General features: G+C 38.3%; 1 protein-coding gene across 2 annotated transcripts in view; it reads right to left on the bottom strand.

Annotated features, from left to right (window-relative positions):
- Positions 1-12,756, bottom strand: part of Csde1 (cold shock domain containing E1) — a 40,444-nt gene extending 27,688 nt beyond the window's left edge. For both annotated transcript variants that reach the window (XM_027940255.2, XM_027940254.2), the window contains exons 1-2: positions 12,649-12,756; positions 3,112-3,498 (exon numbers count right to left, since the gene is read on the bottom strand). The gene's annotated coding sequence lies outside the window, so the exon portion shown is untranslated. The remainder of the gene's footprint in view (positions 1-3,111; positions 3,499-12,648) is intronic.
- Between the last annotated feature and the right edge of the window lie 9,784 nt (positions 12,757-22,540).

Below are 22,540 nucleotides of genomic sequence, written 5' to 3' on the forward strand. Positions count from 1 at the left end.
ACAAACAAAGATGTTGTGTCCGCTGATAACTAAAAAAATAAATATTAAAAAAAAAATTTCTCTCTCAAAAAAAAAAAAAAAAAAAAAAAAAAATCTGGGGTTCTATTACATTATCAAATCTGTTTCCTCAGCCACATTCATTTCAACTGGAATATTTCACAACTGTACAGAGTATGTTTTGGGGTCAGTCCCCTACCTTGATTGCAGTGATGGGTGCATATGGTGTATTTATACATTAAACATGTTCATGTGCCAAACTAATATTTAGAATACAAAGACTAGGCTAAACAAAAATCATTTCTAACTATGGGAGCCTTAGTTTCTAGTTTCAATTTGCACTATCTTCCTCACCTAACCCAACAGATTCAACAGAAATCACTTTTTTCGGGGACGGGGTACTGGGGATTAAACTCAGGGTGCTTAGCCACTGAGCCACATCCTTAGCCCCTTTTAAATTTTTATTTAGAGACAAAGTCTCACTGAGCTCTATGGCCTTGTTAAATTGTTGAGGCTGGCTTTGAACATGTGATCCTCCTGCCTTAGTCTACTGAGTCATTGGGACTACAGGCATGCACCACTGTGCCCAGCATATCTTAAATATTATTTTTTAAAAATCAGATGAGATAGAAACGAACAAAAACTAAATAATGTTAAGAATTCTCTCAAAATGCGTTGTCTATTTATGGAAATAATTTCAATTAATTGCTACTATTGGTTGTTTTCAGTTGTTTGTTAAAGGAGTAATTCTGGTCCACAATAAGATCTTTAATACTATCACACAACCTTTGGACATAAATTAGACATAAAGGCCTGAGCACCTCTTGAAAATTTAACTTTTATGAGAACAATCTTTACAGTTTTCATTCATTGACCTCTGCAGCATTTTTATCAAGAACTTCTCCTTGAAATTATATTCTTTGGTGTTTCTCTCTTCACTACTATTTTTAATGTTCTCTTCATGGTACTCCTTCCTTTACCACTGATGACTCCTTTCTGAATTCCAAGCCTTTATTTCTACCCATTTCAGAAAATCTATAAACTTGATTAAAAAAAAAATTGCTCTCCACAAGCCTACCCTTTAAAGATAATCATTCTTTAACATTTAGGCCTTACATATTTTCTTCAACTTCAGATAACAATCTAATGAAAACAATAGATTTTCACAATATATTTATTTATTTTTTGATACTTGTGACTGAACCTGCTAGGCTAGTGCTCTATCATTGAAGTACATCCCTATTCCATTTTATTTTTAAACGGGGCCTTGCTAAGTTGCTCAGGCTGACTTCAAACTTGCCATTCTCCTACCTCAGCCTCTTAAGTCACTACGATTACAGGCATGTGCCACCATCTAATTTCAAAAAGGTCCCAACTAAATGTTCCTATTCCTATGAACAACAACGTGTGGCCAACAGGATTCTCTATAGGCTTATCTTCACATTTAAATGGTACCAAATGTTTACTTTTACCATTAAAAACATCTAATGTTTATTTCTCCATTTATACACCAGCTTTTATCTTTTGTAGTCTTCTCAATCTTTAACCTATCCCTCAAGTGAATACATTATTTTCAAATCTAAAGTAATAAAGCTATCTCACTTCTGAAAAACAAAATCCATTAAGCCCTTGTGATGCCTCTCCTACAGAAGAATGTCACATACCCTGAACCCTTCAGAACCTGACTCCAAGAAGGCTCCTCTTCCAGTTACTCTCTCCATGCCATAAAACTGCATTTTCTACTCTGTTCATTACTGGACTATTCAATATACACTATGTGCTTTCAGATCTCCCTGAATCTATTAATTTTGTTACCTCTATAAGACACCCTATTAATAAAGTGTTACTCATCTTCAAATGTCTTTCCCTCTTGAGAAAACTGCTCCAGTTATTCTCTCTTTAGCCTACATTAACTGACATTTTGTAATAAATTGCTCTAAATCATAAGTCCATTATTGTCTTGTTCATTCATTGTATTTTGGTGGTACTGGGGATTGAACCTAGAGCTCCATGCCTGCTAGATAAGTGCTCTACCACTAAGTTGCATCCCCAGTCTCTATTCATTATCATATTCCAGCATCAGCAATACCTAACAATATAGTAAGCATGATAATCATTCATTCATAAATATGTACTAAATATGTAGCTAATGGCAGCATTAAGTATTGGATGCAAAACAAGTTTCCTTCTTCACGAAGCTAACAACATTTTAAAGGATGGGGAGAAGGAAATGGAGATGCTAATACCAAGTATCACCTAAGTTCCAAAGACCCCTATATAAAGAATACAATGGACATTGCTACTTGAAGCCTTCTGGGTATCATTTAAACATAAAGATAAGCCTATAGATAATGGACTTAGTCTATCCAGTTGACCAATCTTTGTTGTTCACAAGAATAGGAACATTTAGTTGGGACCTTTTTGAAATTAGAAATGTATTGTGAAAACAGGGGTAACCAGGTATTGAACCCAAGGGCGCTTAACCACTGAACCACATCCCCAGCACTTCTTTGGAGACAGGGTCTCACTAGGCTGCTTATAGCCTAGCTTAGTTTTTGAGGCTGGCTTTGAACCTGTGAGCCTCCTGAGGCCTCAGCCTCCCAAGCCACTGGGATTACAGGTGTGCACCACCATGACTGATGAAAAGTTTTAAAGTAGTACATGTGGAACTTCTCTATGAGACCAATAAGTCAAGAGTTGAGCATGTATCAATATAATCTTTTGTACCAAATCAGTTTTGGTCATAAATACTGTCCTGGCCTAATAAGAGACCATAAATAAATGTTACTATTTTCATACTAGATAATTTAGAAAATATTAAATTCTAAAAATACTCACAAAATAAGTTTTACAAAGAAATTAAGATTTTATATTTGGGCTGGACACATTGGCACATGCCTATAATCCCAGTGATTTGGGAGCCTGAGGCAAGAGGATCTCAAGTTCAAGTCCAACTGGGCAACTGAGCAAGACCCTGTGTCAAAATAATAAATAAAAAGGGTGGCGGCTATAGCTCAGTACTGGGGTGTCCCTGGATTCAATCCACAATACTATAAAAAGACACATGTACTGTTTTGAACAATAATTACAGAATCCAGAATTACAGAAACCTACCTCGCAGTGATAATCAAATATTGCACTTTCAGTAGTATTTGCTGATTCTTCTTTTTCAGCACACGTTTCAAAGGATGAAAGTTGCTAGTATTAAAAAAAAGAGCGAGAGAAAATGATCTACCAAGCTAATAAAGAATACAACTGCTGCTGCACCGGGCAATCTCACAGTACAGCACTGAAGAAAACAAAGACTACTAGCAGCGTTGGGAAGTGCTCTTTCAAAGCTGTTGAGTAGGCACAAACTTCTTGTTTCAGATCAAGTGTTGTGTCTTCAACTTAAGTGTACTCTTCTTTGGTGTTGTTGGTTGTTACGAGGTTTGTTCCTTGCCTGATCTGAACTTGAAGCAGCAGTTTCAGGTGGTAAAGTCTGTTCTGTTACACTTCATACTAGAGGCAAAAAAAATGAAGACTTTAAGTATAATATACACAAAAGGATCAGTAACAGAACAGGAAGCAAGGCAAACCTCATTAACATAGAATCACTGGTCAAGCAAATAATTTAGGAAACTTGGAATTGTTCAAATAATGATTACTTCCTTCTCTGGCATCACATACCCAAGATGTCAAGTTATTCCACAGTCTGTCCTTAACTTCCCACTTGCATGTAAGCTGGAAGTTACATAGCATAATATTTAATTTAATACAGATCACTTTATAAGCAACTAGCACTGTATTAGGTTTTCTGAAAATACAAAAGAACTTCCTCCCATTAGAGCCTACAATCTTGCTGAGAAGAGCCAGAATACAGGATTAAAATACCCAAAATTATTTTGCTTATCTAATATTTGGGTACCTACATTTCATATACTATACTAAAAATAGTTTGTTCACAACTGTGTGAGCATCAAAACAACATGGTGAGCATAAAGAAGGCATAAAATTTGAACTCAACTTGGAAAACCAAGCAGAATTCTAGGAGAGAATAAATAGCTGAGTATTCTAGGGACAAAATACCACATATGCCAATCCAGAATATGCCACTAAATTCTAAGTTCCTTGAGAGCAGGGGCAATGTGTTAAATAATAATATTTATTATTATTAAGACTGGTACTAAGTAAAGTTTTCTTTTGAATGACTACAGCAACAAGTATGGCTTGTTTCAGAGGAAATCAATAGACTAGCTGGGCTAGAACAGTGGATTGGGTCAAAGTGAAATAGATATGTTGTGTGACAGGTGTAGTCAAGTCAGAATATAAAACATTTCAACTTGATGTTAACAAGAAACCGCCTTAGTTCTTTGTAAAAGTGGTAATAAGTCTTGAACTCCTACTGCAGATGACTTATTGAAGGAAGCAAATCTCAGATCTAAGTTGTTGCAGTAAGTAGATGAGAAATGTTCACAAAAAATATAATTGTAAGTAAAAATCACCAAATTCTGCTTTGTGATATTTATAAAATTATGATTATTTTGCATCGACTCAGTGTTAACAGTTCCGTTAACTGGAAAAAAGTTTTTTTTTTTGGTTTGGGGATTAGACCCAGGGGCACTTAACCACTGAGCCATATCCCCAACTCTTTTTATTTTGAGACAGGATCTTGCTAAGTTGCTGAGGCTGGTCTTGAACTTGCAATCCTCCTGCCTCAGCTTCTCAAATTGCTGGGATTACAGGCATGGGCCAAAAGAGTTCGGAAAAAAATTTGTTTTAAACGTTGCCAGGCTGGACTAAAACTCCTAAATTCAAATGATCCTCCAGCCACTTGAGCCTCCCAAGTAGCTGGGATTACAGGAGTGGGCCACCAAGCCCAGCAACTAAGTTGATTTACACAGGAAGAAGAAAAAGGTGGACATGCTGAGAGATGGATATCATATTCGTTTTAAAAACCAGAAATAAGAATGGCTATTAGGAGGCTGGGTATGGTGGCTCACACCAAGGTGTGTCTTATACCTTTCCCTTTTTCTTTGAGACAGGGCCTGAGTAGCTAAGGCTGACCTGGAACTTGGGATCCTCTTGCCTTAGCCTCCTGAGTTGCGGAGATTACAGGCATGTGCCATAATAACCAGCTTCCATTTTAACTTTCTGCTGTTTTCCAGTTCTCCTAGATAGGTTTACTTTTTCCCCCAATCCTTAAACACAACTCTTGAAATATTCCTGAACTTTTTCTTTACTCAAATGTATCTTTCCATAAAGAACATAATTTTGCCATCTTCAAGATGACAAGACCTTTCTTGACCATTCCAGCACAGACTCATTACCTTTTTCTTAACTCCCACTAAGAGAGACAGCAATATGCAGTGCCTACATCAATTTTTTGGTACCAAATCATTCTACACTTTACTTCAAGTTTATGTACCTTGTTCTGATTACTGGGCTCGAACTTACTAGGCATGTGTTCTAGTACTCAACATCTCTAACTCCTATATTTCAAATTTCTGAGAGGCAAACCAAAGCTTATTTCTCTATCACTGATTCTTTTAGCGTATAACCCACTGCTACACAACAGAAACTAATAAAGTAAAAAGGCAATTAACCCATAATAGGACAAAGGACACCACAATTTAATGTAAATAGTTCTATCAGTGTTAAATGAAGTCTTAATTATCCAATCAAGAAATAATCTCAGGGCTGGGGTTGCGGCTCAGTGGTAGAACACTTGCCTACCATGTGTGAGGCACTGGGCTGGATCCTCAGCACCACGTTAAAAAGTAAACTATTAAAAAAAAAAAAAAAAGAAAGAAAGAAAGAAAGCAAAAGCATCTCAGCCGGATGTGGTGGTACATTCCAGCAACTAAGGAGGCTGAGAAAGGAGGAAGGCAAGTTTCAGGTTAATTCTCAGCAACTTAACCAGAACCTGTCTCTTAAAAAACAAACGAAACAAAACAAACCAAACCATAAGGCTGGGGACATAGCTCAGTGATGGAGTGCCCTAGATTCAATCCCCAATACCAAACAAAACAAATAATCTCTTCTTTTAAAAATGTAGGCCTGATATAGAGATTTTATCTTAATACCTTAGTTTCCAAGGAACTATTTAAGACAAGACTGGGTGTATTACAGGAAAAAAATGTCAAAAGAAATAATTTGTCAGGCATGGTAGCACAAGCCTATAAATCCAGCAAGTCAGAAGACCATTGCAGGAGGAACACAATTTGAGGCCAGCCTAGTAATTTGGCAAAACCATAAGTAACCTAATGAGACTCTCTCAGATAAAAAACATAAAAATAAAATAAAAAGGGCTGGGCGCCATGGTGCATGCTTGTATTCCTAGTGACTCAGGAGGCTACAGCAAGAGGATTGGCAATTCAAGGCTGGCCCCAGTAATTTAGCAAGAACCTCAGCTACTTAGTGAGACTGTCTGAAAATTAAAAACAAACAACAAAAAAAGTGCTGGGAGTGTAGTTAGTGGTAAAGCACCCTGGATTCAACTAATACAAAGGGGGGGGGATCATTTAAGACTTGAACTGAGGTTGGGGATATAGCTCAGTGGTAGAGTGCTTGCCTCGAAAGCAAGGTCCTGAGTTCAATTTTCAGCACCCGCCCACCCCCCAAAAAACCCTTGAACTGCATTAACCCAATCTAGAGTGTTGTATATTAAACTATCAAGCTTGTCATCTAGTAACACAAATAAGAAACTTGTTGAGCCTAAAATGTGCAGGGCCAATCACCAATAATTGAGTGCTAAATTAATATCTTTACAGCCATAAGATTTCTTTATGGGGAAGATACAATATTAGGAATGGAACCCAGTGATGTTTATCTCTGAGCTATAGCTCCTGCTCATTTTATTTTGAGACAGGTTTCACTAAATTGCTTAGGCTGGCTGAGAACTTGCAACCTCCTATCCTAGTCTCTGGAGTAGCTGGGATTATAGGCGCGTGTCATCACATGGGGAATAGCTATGAGATTTTTATAGTTAACTAAATGTTCTTCAATCAAATTAACATTGAAGAACTTCAAGGTATTGGTAAAGGCCTTTAAATAAAATTGGTAACCACTCATATCAAATTATTAACTTTTAGCAGGGTGTGGTGGTAGACACCTGTAATCCCAGCGGCCTGGGAGGCTGAAGCAGGAGGTTCATGAAGTGAGTTCAAAGCCAGCCTCAGCAAAGGCAAGGCACCAAGCAACTCAGTGAGACTGTGTCTCTAAATAAAATACAAAATAGGGCTGGGGATATGGCTCAGTGGTCAAGTGCCCCCGAGTTCAATCCCCAATATGAAACAAACAAACAAAACCCTTCTATCAGCGGTATACCGACAACTTCCTTTGCCTTCATACTCTCAACATAAATGGATTGCCCTTCATCCCCTCCAAAGTTAGACATTGAAGAGTAGGGAATAATCTTACATAGTGGCCAAGTAGCCTGTAATTCCAGCTATGTGGGAGGCCGAGGCATAAGATTTCAAGTTTGAAGTCAGCCTGGGAAAAACACTGAGACCCTGCCTCAAAACAAACACCACCAAACAAAAACCAGAAAGCACACAGAAATAGCAGGGAACAACTGAAGAGTCTTCCTGATTGCTAAGCAGTTAACTCCTTTTCACTTTGCTCAACATGGAAATAGCATCATTATTATCAATGTCACATTGTTTCAGGAGGTAAAGCCAATTTCTTAATCTTAATCCAAATGATTATTTGGTATGGCACCTGGCTTAAAATTATCACCACCTTTTTATTTACCAGCTTCCTTAGCTGGTTTATTTCAAAGGCCTAGCAGAAACTAGGGATTATAGCAGGCACGAATACATGATGAGTGAATATATTCATGGATCAGGAAATCCATCTAAAATATATTACACAGGTGCGGTGATGCACACCAGTAATCCATTGACTCTGGAGGCTGAGGCAGAAGCATAAGTTCAAGGACAACCTCAGCACCCTAGGGAGACCTGGTCTCAAAATAATAAAAAGCGGTGGAGATGCAGTGGTAAAGAATCCGAGTTCCACCCTCAATACCAGGGGTCAGAGGGAAGTATTACACTATCACATATATTATTTTAGCAAATTATTCTAAAGACATGACAGTACTCACTTGTGGGGACTGTTAATGAAAGGCTGAACTAGACTACAAATCTCCCCACCTAACCCATTTGAGTATCTTCTTCTTTTGTAGAAATGCAAAGGCCCAAGTAGGTCAAGTTCTCCCTTGACTGGCATTTCAGATGGACACAGAGATATATGCCTCTAATTACCAGCAACTCAGGAGGCTGAGGCAGAAGGATCAAAAGTTCAAGGCCAGCCTAAACAGATTAGTGAGAACCTGTCTCAAAAAAAAAAAAAAAGGGGGGGGGGTGCTGGGGATGCATCACATAAAAATGAATAAGTGAAATAAAGGTATTGTGTCCAACTACAAAAACAACAAAATAAATATATATATAAAAAAATCTAAGTTGTCATCCACTGAGTGAAAATATACGAATCAAATCAATGCAGAGCTAGCCTTTTGTATACATTTAGTAGTAACGACCATAGTGAATTATTACCTGAAGAGAGATTAAGATTTAAAATAATGTGTCTATCACTTAACTACTGCTATATTCAGTATGCCTGAAGTAGGACAAATGCCAGTGGAGTTCTTGAAGCTTAAGAAATGCTCCACATTAGAAAACAATGTGTTGGCCAAGCACAGTGGTGCATGTCTGTAATCCCAGCAACTCAGAAGGCTGAGGCAGGAGGATTCCAAGTTTGAGTCCAACCTCAGCAACTTAGTGAGGCCCTAGGGAGACCCTGTCTTTAAAAGGTCTAGGGATGTGGCTCAGTGGTTAAGCACCCCTGGGTTCAATCCAGGTACAAAAAACAAAAACAAACAAACAAACCAATGTGTTGTCTAACAAAAATTTATTGCAAGTTACACTCAACTTTTAAAATTTTTCTGGTAGCCATATTAAAGTCAAAATAAACAGATGAAATTAATTTTAAGTGAGACGCAGTGGTGTACACCTGTAATCTCAGCAACTTGTAAGACTGGGGAAGAAGGACCACAGTTAGAGGCCAGCTTAGCAACTTAAGGAGATCCTGTCTTAAAAATAAATAAATAAATAAATAAAAATCGGGGGTGGGGGGACGCAGAGCCGCTGGAGATGTAGCTCAGATGTATCCTCTGGATTCAATTCTCAAAACAATAATCATAAATAATTATAATTAAATGTCTTATTTAACCAATTATATCCAAAGTGCTATCACTGTCCATGTGTACTCAATTTAAGAAACATTTTCATTCCTTGAAATCTGTTATTTTAAACTACAGCATACTTCCATTCTGACAAATCATATTTTAAGTGATTGATATGCGCTAACCTGAGGATTATTAAAAAAAAGCATGCTGCATTAGCAAAAGTAAGGCTATGAGGCAAAGATTTTCTGTAGTAAAAGGAGACATATTGGTCACAGGAGCTAGTAGTTAACTAAATTGGGGAAGCAGAAATGCAAATAACTGGTTATGTACTGGCTACAGGTGAAAATAAAAGGATAGCATATCTGTGCAAAGTGAAAATGAAAAACTGCTGATCAATTTATTTTCAACTTCCCGTTAACATTTTACCTCAGCATAAAGTCATATTTTTAATTTTTTGTATTGTTTTATTTTTAACCAGGTATTCACATGCAAGTAGAAAACATTCTGGTGCATGCCTATAATCCCAGGGGCTCAAAAGGTTGAGTGTCCCTACTTTCAATCCCTGGAACCCCATCCCCAATGAGAAAACATTCTAATTATTAAGATAAAGGAATTACTTAAATCCTGATTGGACAAAAAGGAATTTAACATCAATGATGGGATTCAAGAAAAAACAAAAACTTCCACAAGTTTCATTTCCACATTCCACACTTGAGACATTCTAGTTAGGAAATCTTACGAAAGTTTTTCTAGCTGTAGTAATTTTTTTTTTTTGGGGGGGGGGGGGCTTAGAGTTTACCCAGGATTGAACTCAGGGGCACTCACCACTCAGCCACATCCCCAGCCCTATTTTTTTTAATGATTTATTTTATATCTTTATTTTATTTATTTATTTTTATGTGGTGCTGAGGATTGAACCCAGGGCCTCACATGTGCTAGAGAGCACTCTACGGCTGAGCCACAATCCCATCCCATCCCAGCCCAGCCCTATTTTTAAAGACAGGGTCTCACTGAGTTGCTTAGCCCTTCTCTTGTGCTAAGGCTGACTTTGAACTCCTGATCCTCCTGCCTCAGCCTCCAGAACTGCTGGGATTACTAGTGAGGGCAGCCTCCACTAGCAGCTGTGTTAATTCTTTAACATAACATTCTAAATGTTTTTATGAACTTTCCTTAAGACAGTTTGAGTTAAAAATCTCAAAAGTGGTTCTCCCCCTTGTTTTTGGAAGACAAAGCTAAGAAGGCACATCAAATCTTTGTATATTTAATAAGATCAAGGTTTTTAAAAATTTTCATTTGTCAATATAGTCCCCAAACTCCAACTCCTCAAAAATTCATCATCAGGAGGCTGAGGTAGAATTGCCATGCAGCTCAGCAATTTAGGGAGCTTGCCTCAAAATGGAAAGAAAAAAAAAAAAAGGTCCCCAAAGTGCAGAGGATGTGGTTCAGGTAAATCTCCCCCTGGTTCAATACTCAGCACCAAAAAACAAAACAAAACAAAAAAACCTATCCAAAAGGAATTTCTGTGTTTCAACTACCTTGTTAAAAAGCATGGCCTTCACTGCCATGAGAATATACTCAATGCCACTGAACTGCGCACTTAAAAGTGATGAAAACAGTGAATGTATATCTAACCACAAATTAAACAGAAAAGGTATAATTCTGTGAGGTGTCTTTAGATGGGAGGAAGGGGAAATGGGTGGGATAAAACAAAAACATATCAGCTTTTACACAATTTTCATTCGCCAGGAAATTACCAGAATTTTCAACCACACTCTTTAAAGGTCACACTTGGTAAGTCAGACCTTATTTACAAAAGAAGAAAACCTATCTTCTGTGTCTCAAATACTTTACTTTTCAACTCAGCTGCTATAAATACTCATCTCCACGGTAAACATCCAGAGCAGCTGCAAAACCAAACTACTACCATCTCTTTCATTTCGGTTCTAGAACTAAGATTAGTTATCTATATTTTATAACTCTGGTGTATGTGTACAAGTATATAAATCCTCTACTTATCCACACCAGCGTATTAAATCACCACTCAATGTACTGAGGATGCACCTTCTTGTAATTCAAAATGAGAATCAGCATTTTGCAGAGTAGCTTGTATTAGTGGTTATAATTTGGAACCTACATTTTAAAAAAGTAGGTTGGTAGCCCTGCTGCAAACAGCCAGTTCACATCAGCCTAATAAAATTTTAGTTTCTCCAAAGAAACAGATTTAACAACCACAGAACCTTTGGACAATCTCCCTCCCTCTCTGCCTTCTCCAAGCTGTTTAAAAGACCACCACATTCTTTCAAACATTTTAGATACAAAAAAAGGAAATTAACTCGCCCAAAAACGTTTATTCTTTTTTTGCAGTGAGAAGTCTGTTTTAGGAAGCTTTACCTGTCTCACTTGTGAGTCAAACAAGACAGCAGCCATCTGGGTGTTTCTAAAGAAAACCTTTAAAGTAAAGCAAAACAAAACAAAAACCGCCCAACCAAGATTTCGTATTGATAAAACATCAGATGGCAAAAACTTCGCATGGGTCTCCAACTGCGGCTGTGAAAAAAACCAACTCTACATAGAATGACGAAGCCAAGCGGTTCATTGCACAATGTGGGCCAGCGCTTGCAACATATGAGCCAGAGGAGGTGGTAGTGAAAACACCACCAAACTTAGGGCCCATGCCGTTTCCCCAAACAGAGGGGTGAGAGCCACGAGCCTAAAAGAGTAGGGGCTGGTTCTCTTCCTCAAGAAGCCAAAGGGGAGCCGAATAGAGGAGGGCTGGATGTTGAGACCCATCTCTAGGTTGACTGAAGGAGGGATGTCAATTCTGCGGCGCTACAGTGTCAGCTGTGAGGGAAGATTTCCCTAAGCACTTCGCCTAGATAGAGTGGGGTCTCAGTCCACACACACAAAGAAGGCGCCACTGCCGCACTGCGCTCTGGTACTCGTAGTCAGATCCCCAAACAGGTGACGGGGAAAAAACCCCCACACAATCCACAGACAAGAGTAGGCCCCTCTCCACTGCCTTTGCTCTTACACCCTCACACAAAGGACCGCGCCACCACCCCCACGCCCCGCCCGCCGGGACTTGTAGTTCCCGTTTCCCCGGCCAAGCCGCAGAGGGAAGTGGACCGACTACAGCTCCCAACAGCCTCCGCGCCCGAGCCCCGCACCCTCTGCCTCCATCTTGGCTGCGGTCGGAGCCTCCATTTTCACTCCCTCCCCCCACTTTAGTCACCACCACCACTACCCCCCCCCTCAGGCCTCAACTCCTCGCTACGGCTCTGTGGCCTGACAAGAAGTCTAGACGGTTAGACGAGGGAAGAATTGAAAAGCCTGGGGTAGAAACTCAGGGTGAGATCTTCTCTACTCGGAGCTCTAGAGATGCCCACCTTGACTCAGAAGTCTCTCCCGTTAGTCTTCGTCTCCTCATCCGCCCTTAACCTGGCTTCCTGCTACCCCTAATTAGACCCTGAGGTCGTACTCACCCCAACAGCTCAGCGCCCCCTCTCCAGCGCCGCCATAAGCAGCACGGCCCGGTACGTAGGAATAAATCTCGCTTCTCTCGCGAGAGTTGCAGGCTCCGAGCGCGTGCACGGGAAGGTGGTGATGTTGGGGGAGCGTACTACAAGTACGCTTGCGCACAGGAGCCGAGTGACGCCAACCAGGGCGCTGAGTTTAGCCACAACCAAGATGGTAGCTACGTTCTCCTACATCCCCTCCCCTTGTACTGCGGGGAGCAATCTCGGTGTTTACTGACTCCGCTGGGACGCTAGGGGTAGAGGTAAGGTGGCAGGTGACTTTAGACGTCTCTAGCCTTTGCAAGGCTGAATATGTTCTAGGCAGCGAGACTGGCGTATACCTTAAGGGCGAACAATTTTTGAGGGTATATCCTGGAATGTCATAAAAAAGGATTTCTCTAACCAGCGATAATCCAGAAGTCCTCAAACGCGAGTTTGTCTTCACTCACTGGGGAAGCAAGCATTCCTTGTCTTCTACATTAGAGTAGAATTTGTTTCGTAGAGAGTCAGAATTATGGTAAAGTAATTTGGGAGTTTGAGATCTTTGTCTTCCAGAGATTACATTGCTTGCAACAGAGTGAGCAAGGCTGCATAATCACTTAAAAACAAAACAAAGAAACCCAAAACTCCTTCAACTGACCTTCCTAGCTACCGCAAGTTTTTCTTATATATCAGTTAATCAAAAGTAATTGAGGGGCTGGGGATGTGGCTCAAGCGGTAGCGCGCTCGCCTGGCATGCGTACGGCCGGGGTTCGACCCTCAGCACCACATACAAAGATGTTGTGTCCGCCGAAAACTAAAAAAAATAAATATTAAAAAAAGTTCTCTCTCTCTCTTTAAAAAAAAAAAAAGTAATTGAAAGATTTAAGTCAGAGCAAAGGAATTACTCATCCGGAGAAAGAGAAGGGAGATGGTTAACTCTGGTCACCGAAAAGTTCAATGGTTTATCAAACAATAAATCCTTCTCTGATGAGAGGAATGCTTTCACAGATCCACTGTCTCTCTGGATGGCCTGGGCGGTATTAAATAATGAGAGTCACTCCCCTGAAGAACTTTCCCACTCATTGCTTTTGTTTAAAGAGTAAAATACCCCGCGGCTAGATAACTTCCTAGGCATATTTGAAGTTTGTTATTTGGAGAAACTTCAGACTTCTGCAGGCAGGCATATCTCTGGAGGAAAAAATTGCATCAATCTACAAGTTGTAGAGTAAGCCACCAATGCAAACAGAGGTTTTCTTTCCTTATCTGATCAGGAAAGATCTTTTCTGAGGAAGAAGAGATAAGAGATCTGACACCTGGTCCAGGCAAAGATTACCACTGATCTTCTGAGGGCTGCTACCTGAGAAACTGCTTATAAGATAGCCTTTGATTGCCACGAAGGTCCTCTCTTGACTCTCCCATAGTTTATGTTGCTTCCTCTTCCCTCTAGATAAGAAGTCTAGACGGTTGGACGAGTGGGCCCCAGCCTACTACTCCTTTGTGTATTGCAAGATATTATATAAACATGGACAACTGTGTCTTTTATTATCTTATTAATCATCTGTCAATAGAGTAAAATTTCCAGAATTTCTGAGGGAAAGAGGAAATTTACAGCTTCCCTACACTTTTATCACATATATACAGCATTTGGTATGTGTAACTGCTAAGTATACAGTAGTAAAGAAAACTGAACATGATCCTGAAATAGGATAGAACAAATAAAAAATAGGTAAAAGGAAACTTAAAGGAAGTTTTAAGACCCACATGCTTTTCTAGGACTGTCACTCAGAAAATAAATCAGTTATTCTTCCAGGCTTGTTATTACCAAATTCTGTGAAATCAATCTTTTCTGTCTGGAAGATTGAACCCAGGGCACTCTATCACTGAGTTACATCTCCAGCCTCCTTTTATTTTTTGATATTGGAGATTGAACCCCAGGTTGCTTAATCTTTGAGCTACATACCCAACCCCTTTTTGTAATGTTTTTATTTTGAGACAGAGTCTTGCTAAGTCTTTAGGGCCTTTGCTGAAGGTGGTCTTGAATGTGCAATTGTCCTTCCTCAGCCTCCTGAGTCTCTGGGATTACAGGTGTGAGCCACCATGCTCACCTATCCCCTTTCTTATGTTTTATTTTGAGATAGGGTCTCGATAAATTGCTGGGACTTTCCTTGAACTTGTGATTCTCAGCCTCCTGAGTCACTGGGATTACAGTTTTGCACCATCAAACCTAGTTCTAAATTTCTGTGAAATCTGTAAATTTTAGAGGTGCCATAAATTCACTTGCTTGTGAAATACCTCATACTATAATTAACCCATCAGTAAATAGATAGATTAGGGAATCTGAGACAGGAGGCTAATGAGTTCAAAGCTAGCCTCAGCAACCTAGTGAGATCCTGTCTCAAAAAAAAAAAAAAAAAAAAAGGCTGGGCGTGTGGCTCAGTGGTTAAGTGCCCCTTGGCTCAATCCCTGGTACAAAGAAAAAAAAAAAAAAGAATATTTTAAGAAACCTATGATTTAGGGAACTTCCACACTTATTGATTGATCAGATAATTAATACCACGTCAGAATTATCAAACCACCACAAACTATCTTGTGATCACCAATCTGATGGCATTCTCACATGCATTCCCTTTCCCACCTCTCACCAAGTTTCCTTTAGAAGAGGATTCAGGAATCCCCAAAGCATGCTTTACTCTAAAGATGGCCTGCATTCTCACTTGAATGTGTATTCATTACTTTAACCCCAGCATATGTCTCTCTCGAGATAGCCCACATTCTCCCTTGAAAGTCTATCTGCTTTCTTCTTTTTTTTCTTTCCATACTTTTTTCCTTTGGTGCATAGTTGTACATAATAATGGGATTTATTTTTATATATTCATACATACACACAATATAATATAATTTGGCCAATTTCATTCCCCAGCACTTGCCCCCTGCCTCCCTACTGTGTATCTGCTTTCTTAAATAAATCTCTGACATGTGTAATATATGCCAAGGACCCCACCTGTCTGGAGTCGTTCCCCATCTCCAGGAACTCTTTAGAATTTTTTCCAGTATCAGTCCTTACTAAAGGAATTTTTAGTCTAGCCTCATTAACTGATCACAAAAATGAATTAAAACATGAATGTTGGAATAAGTGGAACAAAGGAAAGATGCATAGTATTAAGAGAGTACAAGATCCAGTTCTGAGCAAATCATCTTGAATTTTATAAAAGGCAGAATCCTATTTCTATTCAAAGATTTCTTCTCCATATTCAATCCCATGTTTAACATTTCAATTCTGCGTCTTCTCTCTTCCCATACTTTCCTAAGCACAGATATTGCTTTACTTTCAATGATGTCATAGCTTAACTTATTATTAGTACTAGATAGTGATACTTTTGGACAGAGCATCTGACATTCATTTTTGCATCCCTGGTTCCTGATAGTGACTGGCCAACTCTCAAAAGCTTCTTGAATGGATAGCACTAGATGATAGCATGAGAAAGTGTTGATACTGGAATGTTCTTTTGGGTATGGTGATGCATGCCTGTAATACCAGTGAACCAGGAAGCAGGAGGATCTCAAGTTCTAGGCCAACCACAGCAACTCAGATCCTGTCTGAAAATAAAAAATAAGCATGGAAAGCAAAATAAAAATAAAAAAGGCCTGGGCATGCCGCTCAGTGGTAGAGTACCCCTGGGTTCAATCCCCTGTACTGGAGGGCAGGGGGACTGGAATGTTCTGCTGGGAAACTACAAAATAGAAACATTTCAAATTAGTTGTTTTGTTTCCTTTGTTCATTTTATAAATATAGATCTCCCTTTCCTAGTAATAGATCGAATCTGAATATTCTAATCTAATGTTGCAGAAAATTTCCTTGGGCTCTTGTACTAGATACAAGGTCATGTGAAACTGGTCTAAACATAGAATTAGGTCCAGGAGGCACACACATGTTCAAATATCACAGCAAAGGGAAATGTAAAACATAACTCACCATATTCTTTTAGTACAATTCCTATTAATAAAAAAGGATAAAGACTTGATTTCCACTGTTTCACATAACTTCTTGTTTTGGCGCAGAGGATTAAACCCAGGAGTGCTTAACCACGGAGCCATATCCCCAGCCCTTTTTATTTTTTGAGACAGGGTCTCACTAAGTTGCCCAGACTGGCCTGGAACTTGGGATTCTCCTACCTCAGATTCCCTAGTCACTGCGATTACAGGTGTGTACCACTGCACCTGGCCCATTATACATAACTTTATAAAGACCTTAAACAGTATGTCCATTTCATCATCATTCTGAATATGGCCCAACTGTCTTTAGAGTTGATCCAAAATTAATATCAACTCATATTTAATACAAAATGTAAATACATATAAATCCAGAGATATAAATTTTAGCTTTTAATGCATTAAAGAAGGTAACATGTGGGAGAATTTGATTTAAATCAGTACTTAAAATTACTTCTAGGGCTGGGGATGTGGCTCAAGCGGTAGCACGCTCACCTGGCATGCGTGCGGCCCGGGTTCGATTCTCAGCACCACATACAAAGATGTTGTGTCCGCCGGAAACTAAAAAGTAAATATTAAAAAAAAAAAAAAAAAATTCTCTCTCTCTCCCCCTCTCTCTCTCAAAAAAAAAAAAAAAAAAAAAAAAAATTACTTCTACAGGGCTGGGGTTGTGGCTTAGCAGTAGAGGCCTAGCGCGTGCGAGGTCCTGGGTTCAATCCTCAGCACCACATAAAAATAAAACAAATAAAATGAAGATATTGTGTCCAACTACAACTAAAAAATAAAATGAAAAAAAAATATGACTACAGTTATAACCCATAAATAGAGGCAAATTTTGTATTTAGATCACTACATTTTCAGGTAATGATTTTTTATATGAATTTTCAAGTCAAAAAACTGAAAATTGTAGTTATCTTTTTTTTTTTAAAGTAGCAACACAACAGTGATGGTGCTTTCTCTCTCTCTCTTTTTTTTTTTGAGAGAGAATTTTTAATGTTTTTTTTTTTTTTTTAAGTTTTCGGCGGACACAACATCTTTGTTTGTATGTGGTGCTGAGGATAGAACCCGGGCCGCACACATGTCAGGTGAGCGCGCTACCACTTGAGCCACATTCCCAGCCCCAAGTTATCTTTTTAATTAATATTTTTTTCTTAAAAACAAAACAAAAGGTTCAGGTTGTGGCTTAGCAGTAGAGTATGTGCCGCGCCTAGCACGTGTGAGGCCCTGGGTTTGAGCCTCAGCATCACATAAAAATGAATAAGTAAAATAAAGGTATTATGTCCAACTACAACTAAAATAAAAAATATATATCTATATATATCGATATATATATATATATCGATATATATAGATATAGTTAAAGCTGAAATTTGTGAAAGTACTTGGAAAACCATCTCCTATTCAATAGGTCAGTCATGGATTTGGGAAGAGATATTTAGTTTATTAGGGAGAAACCATCAAAAAAATTAAATACTTATTTTTGGTGACTTATTTTTCTACTCTAAAATACTGAGACAATGAAATTGATTATGGCTGTTTGTTTTTTTTTCTACAGTTATCAATAAGCATATTATATCTGAAGCCATTCACACACACACACACACACACACACACACACACAAAAAAAAAAAAAAAAAAAAAAAAAGAATCCCTTACATGTTTATAAGGTTTTCTTGAGGAATGGTAAATGAGAAAAATTAGGTCAATGTAGAGGCTTTAAGAGGGCTAAATTTATTCGAGATTTGAAGGATTGCTTTTGTTCTTGACACTATGCCTTTCCTACTTAGGAGATTTAAAGGGGGATTTCTTTTATAAAATTATGTAATAGGGCATTATAAAGGGGTCTACATGCAAGATTTCAGAAGAGGAAAATACATCTGGAACAAAAACTTTCATTAAAAATAATTATTTCTGGGGGCTGGGGTTGTGGCTCAGTGGTAGAGCACTCACCTAGCATATGTGAGGCCCTGGGTTTGATCCTCAGCACCACATAAAAACAAATAAATAAAATAAAGGTATTGTGTCCAACTACATATTTTAAAAAAATAATTATTTCTGTATTCGTTGGTATAAATAATATTTGGTGCTAGTACCCTACATTCCAAAGCTTTTGGATTAGCCCCTGAGACAGTTACAATGCATTAATAAATACAAAAGAAAAACACTAATACAATTTAAATAATATTATATAACAAAAAATGTCAAAACTTTGCACAATGCTTCCCATTAAACTATCAATGTTGCACTTCATGGAAGACATGGCTGTGCTAAACTGTTTCACCTAAAGTAATCACTGTAACATTGTAGCTTTGGGAGTCTGTCAACCAGTTGGAATGGTAATGCAAAACAATTTATTTATTTATTTATTTATTGGTGCTGGAGATTGAATCCAGGGTCTTGTGCATGCTAATTAACCAAACCATACATTCTACCAGTGAGCTACACCTATAGCCCAAGAATTTTTTTCTTTTTTTGAGTTAGGTTCTTGCCATGTGGCCAAGGCTGGCCTTCCACACTTGGGCTTAAGTGATTCTTCTGCTTTAGCCTCCTGAGTAATTGGGACTATAGGATTTGCCCTGCCTTGCCTCTACCTCTGAGCTACAAACCGACTAAACCCCTTTTTAGAAACTTTGTTTTCAGTTGGGCAGTGCCACACCTATAATCCCCATGACTCAGGTGGTTGAAACTGAAGGATTGCAAATTCCTGACCAGCCTAGGCAATTTACACCCTCTCTCAAAAGATAAAAAGGACTGGTGCTGTAACTAAATGGTAGAGCACCCCAGGTTTAATTCCCATGACCAAAACAAAAAAAAAGCATTTTGAGACTAGCCCAGGCTGGTGGTCCTGAACTTGCAATCCTCAGTCTCTTAAGTAGCAGAGATTACAGCCATGGGCCACTGTGCCTAGCCAAGAATATTTTCAATTTAACTTAAATTAGATCCTGATGAAAACCATTTGTACTTGGTATTAGTTCAAACTCTTTTATTATGGTCTATAAGGCCCTAAATGATCTTGTCCTCGTCTAATTTTCTAGCCTCTGGTTCACTGCAATTCAGTTTCACTACCATTTTGGTTCCTCCAGCACTGCAAATTTGCTCCTACTTTGATATCCTTGAGGACTAGGGGTATAGCTCAGTGGCAGAGCATGTGCATAGTATGTATAGAGGCCCTGGGTTCCATCCCCAGCATTGAAAAACAAAACAAAAAACTCAACTAACAATAACAACAACAACAAAAAGACTTTGGGGCTGGGGCTGAGGCTCAGAGGTAAAGCACTTGCCTAGCACATGTGAGGCACTGGGTTCGATCCCTAGCACTACATAAATAAATAAAATAAAGGTAGTGTGTCCATCCACAGTTGTGTTTTTTTTTTTTTTCCCCCAATTGGAAAAAAAAAAAAAAAAAAGACCTTTGAAACTGGGTATGGTGGCACAAGCCTATAATCCCAGTGGCTCAGGAGGCTGAGGCAGGAGGATCTTGAGTTCAAAGCCATCCTCAGCAACTCAGTGAGACCCTGCCTCTAAATAAAATTCAAAAAGGGCTGGGGATATGACTCAGTGGTTAAGCGCCCCTGGATTCACTCCCCAGTACCAAAAAATAAATAAAAATAAAAAACTTTGAATTTACTGTTACCTCTGCCTGAAATGCCTTCTTCCTGAAATCACCACATAACTAGCACTTTCTCATCATTCAGGTTTCAGTTAGAATGTCACTGACTTATAAAGGCTTTTTCTGAAGTAAAAGCACCTACTAGCTCTATCACTTTCCATAATATTAGCTTTTTTATTGTCTCATTATATATATTGGTATTCAAGATTAACACATTATGAATAAATTGTTTATTTCCCAGTTCCCTGAACTATAAGACTTGATTTTCTATTTGGTTCATCATAGCTAGGCCCCCCCATAGATAGGTAATTACAGATGCAATAGATACTTAACAAATATACATTGAATGACCTTATTTATAGAATCTAAGGTAGCATTGATTATATAATACATCATTATTTATGGACTATCAACAAGAAAATATATTGCATTTTCATTTATTTTGGGACAGTGTCTTGCTTATATTGCTCAAGCTGGTCTCAAACTCTTGACCTCCAGCAATCTTCCTGCCCCAACCTCTTGTATAAATGGGACTACAGGCATATGCCACTTCACCTGTCTAGAATTTTTGTATTTATTAAAAATGCCTATTTTTAAACATGTGGACACAGATTTTTGTCACGTGTCACTAGTATATGTACATAAAGCAGAATAAATTGGTAAAGATATTCCTAAAACATCTTGCAAAGTCTAACTCTTCTGAATATTTCTTTTTGTTATTGAGTCAGGGGATTGAAGTCAGGGGACGCTTTACCACTGAACTATGTCCCCAGCCTGTTTTCTTTTAAATTTTGAGATAGGGTATAACTAATTTGCTTAGGGCATCGCTAAATTGCTGAGGCTAGTTTCAACCTTGTGATCCTCTTGCCTCGGCTTCATGAATCATTGGGATTACAGGCATGTGCCACCATGCCCAATGGAATCATTTTAGGAATATGTATGACCATATGTTTTAAATTCCAGCCATCCAAAGCAGCATAAGTTTCTAAAAATGAAGAGATTAGAATATGTATTTACACAAAACTATAAAAAAACTATATAAAATATATAAATAAATATATAAAACTGTATTAGATCATGAATACATAATAAATTAATCTATATTAATAGGAAAAAGCCAAACAAAAGCAAAATGGAGAAAAGACTTGAATGTTCATATTAAAGAAACAAACAACTAGGTAGGCAAATAAAACACCTGAGATTATGCTCAGCCTCATTTATCAGGAGAATGTATATTTGTCTTGAGAAAATTTTAGACATACAGAAGCATTAGAAAAATATACAGAAATTTCTTATCCACACTTCAACCAGTTTCCTCTGTGTTAACTTCTTTTTTTAAAAAAAAATATATATATTTTAGTCGTAATTAGACACAATACCTTTATTTTATTTATTTTTATTTTTAGGTGGTGCCAAGGATAGAACCTAGCACCTCACACATTTCATGCGAGCACTCTACTGCTGAGCCACAACCCCAGGTCCCCCACCTGTGTTAACTTTATATAACAAAGAACATTTTCAGAATGAGGAAATTGACATAACAATTGTACATAAACTATAAATTAATTTGAATTTCACCAGCTTTTCTTCCAAAGCCCATTTTCTTTCTAAGGATGAAATCTAGAATACCACACTGTGTTTACTTGTTATACCTCCTTAGTCTCTAGTCTTTGACAGTTCCTCAGTCTTTATCTTTCATGTGCTTAATACTTTGGAACAATGTTGGTCAATTATTTTATAAATGTACCTCAATTTAGTCTTTCTGATGTTTTCTCTTGATTAGATTGAGGTCATGCTACACAACCATGTGCTGCAAAATGATATTTCAGTCAGTATTTGGCTGCATAGATAAAAGTGGTCCTATATTATAATAGACCTGAAAAATTCCTATCATCTAGTGATGTTGTAGCCATAGTAAAGTTGTAGTACAGTGCATTACTCATGTGTTTATGGTGATGTGTAGACAAACCTACTCCACTATTACCAGTCCTATAAAAGTATAGCATTACAATTATGTACAGCACATAGTTGATAATATATGATTATGTTACTGGTTTTTGTATGTACTATTTTTGTGGTGGGGAGGCATTAAACCCAGGGGTACTCTAACCATGAGCCACACTCCCAGTGTTTCCTGGGCTGGCCTTGAATTTGTGATCCTTCAGCCTCAGCTTCCTGAGCTGCTGGGATTTCGGGCGTGGGCCATCACACCTGGCCATTTTTCTTTCTTTCTTTTTTGTACTGGATATTGAACCCAGAGAGTTTTGCCACTGAGCT

Source organism: Marmota flaviventris, chromosome 10 (genome assembly GCF_047511675.1).
Source record: "Marmota flaviventris isolate mMarFla1 chromosome 10, mMarFla1.hap1, whole genome shotgun sequence".
NCBI classification, from domain to species: domain Eukaryota; kingdom Metazoa; phylum Chordata; class Mammalia; order Rodentia; family Sciuridae; genus Marmota; species Marmota flaviventris.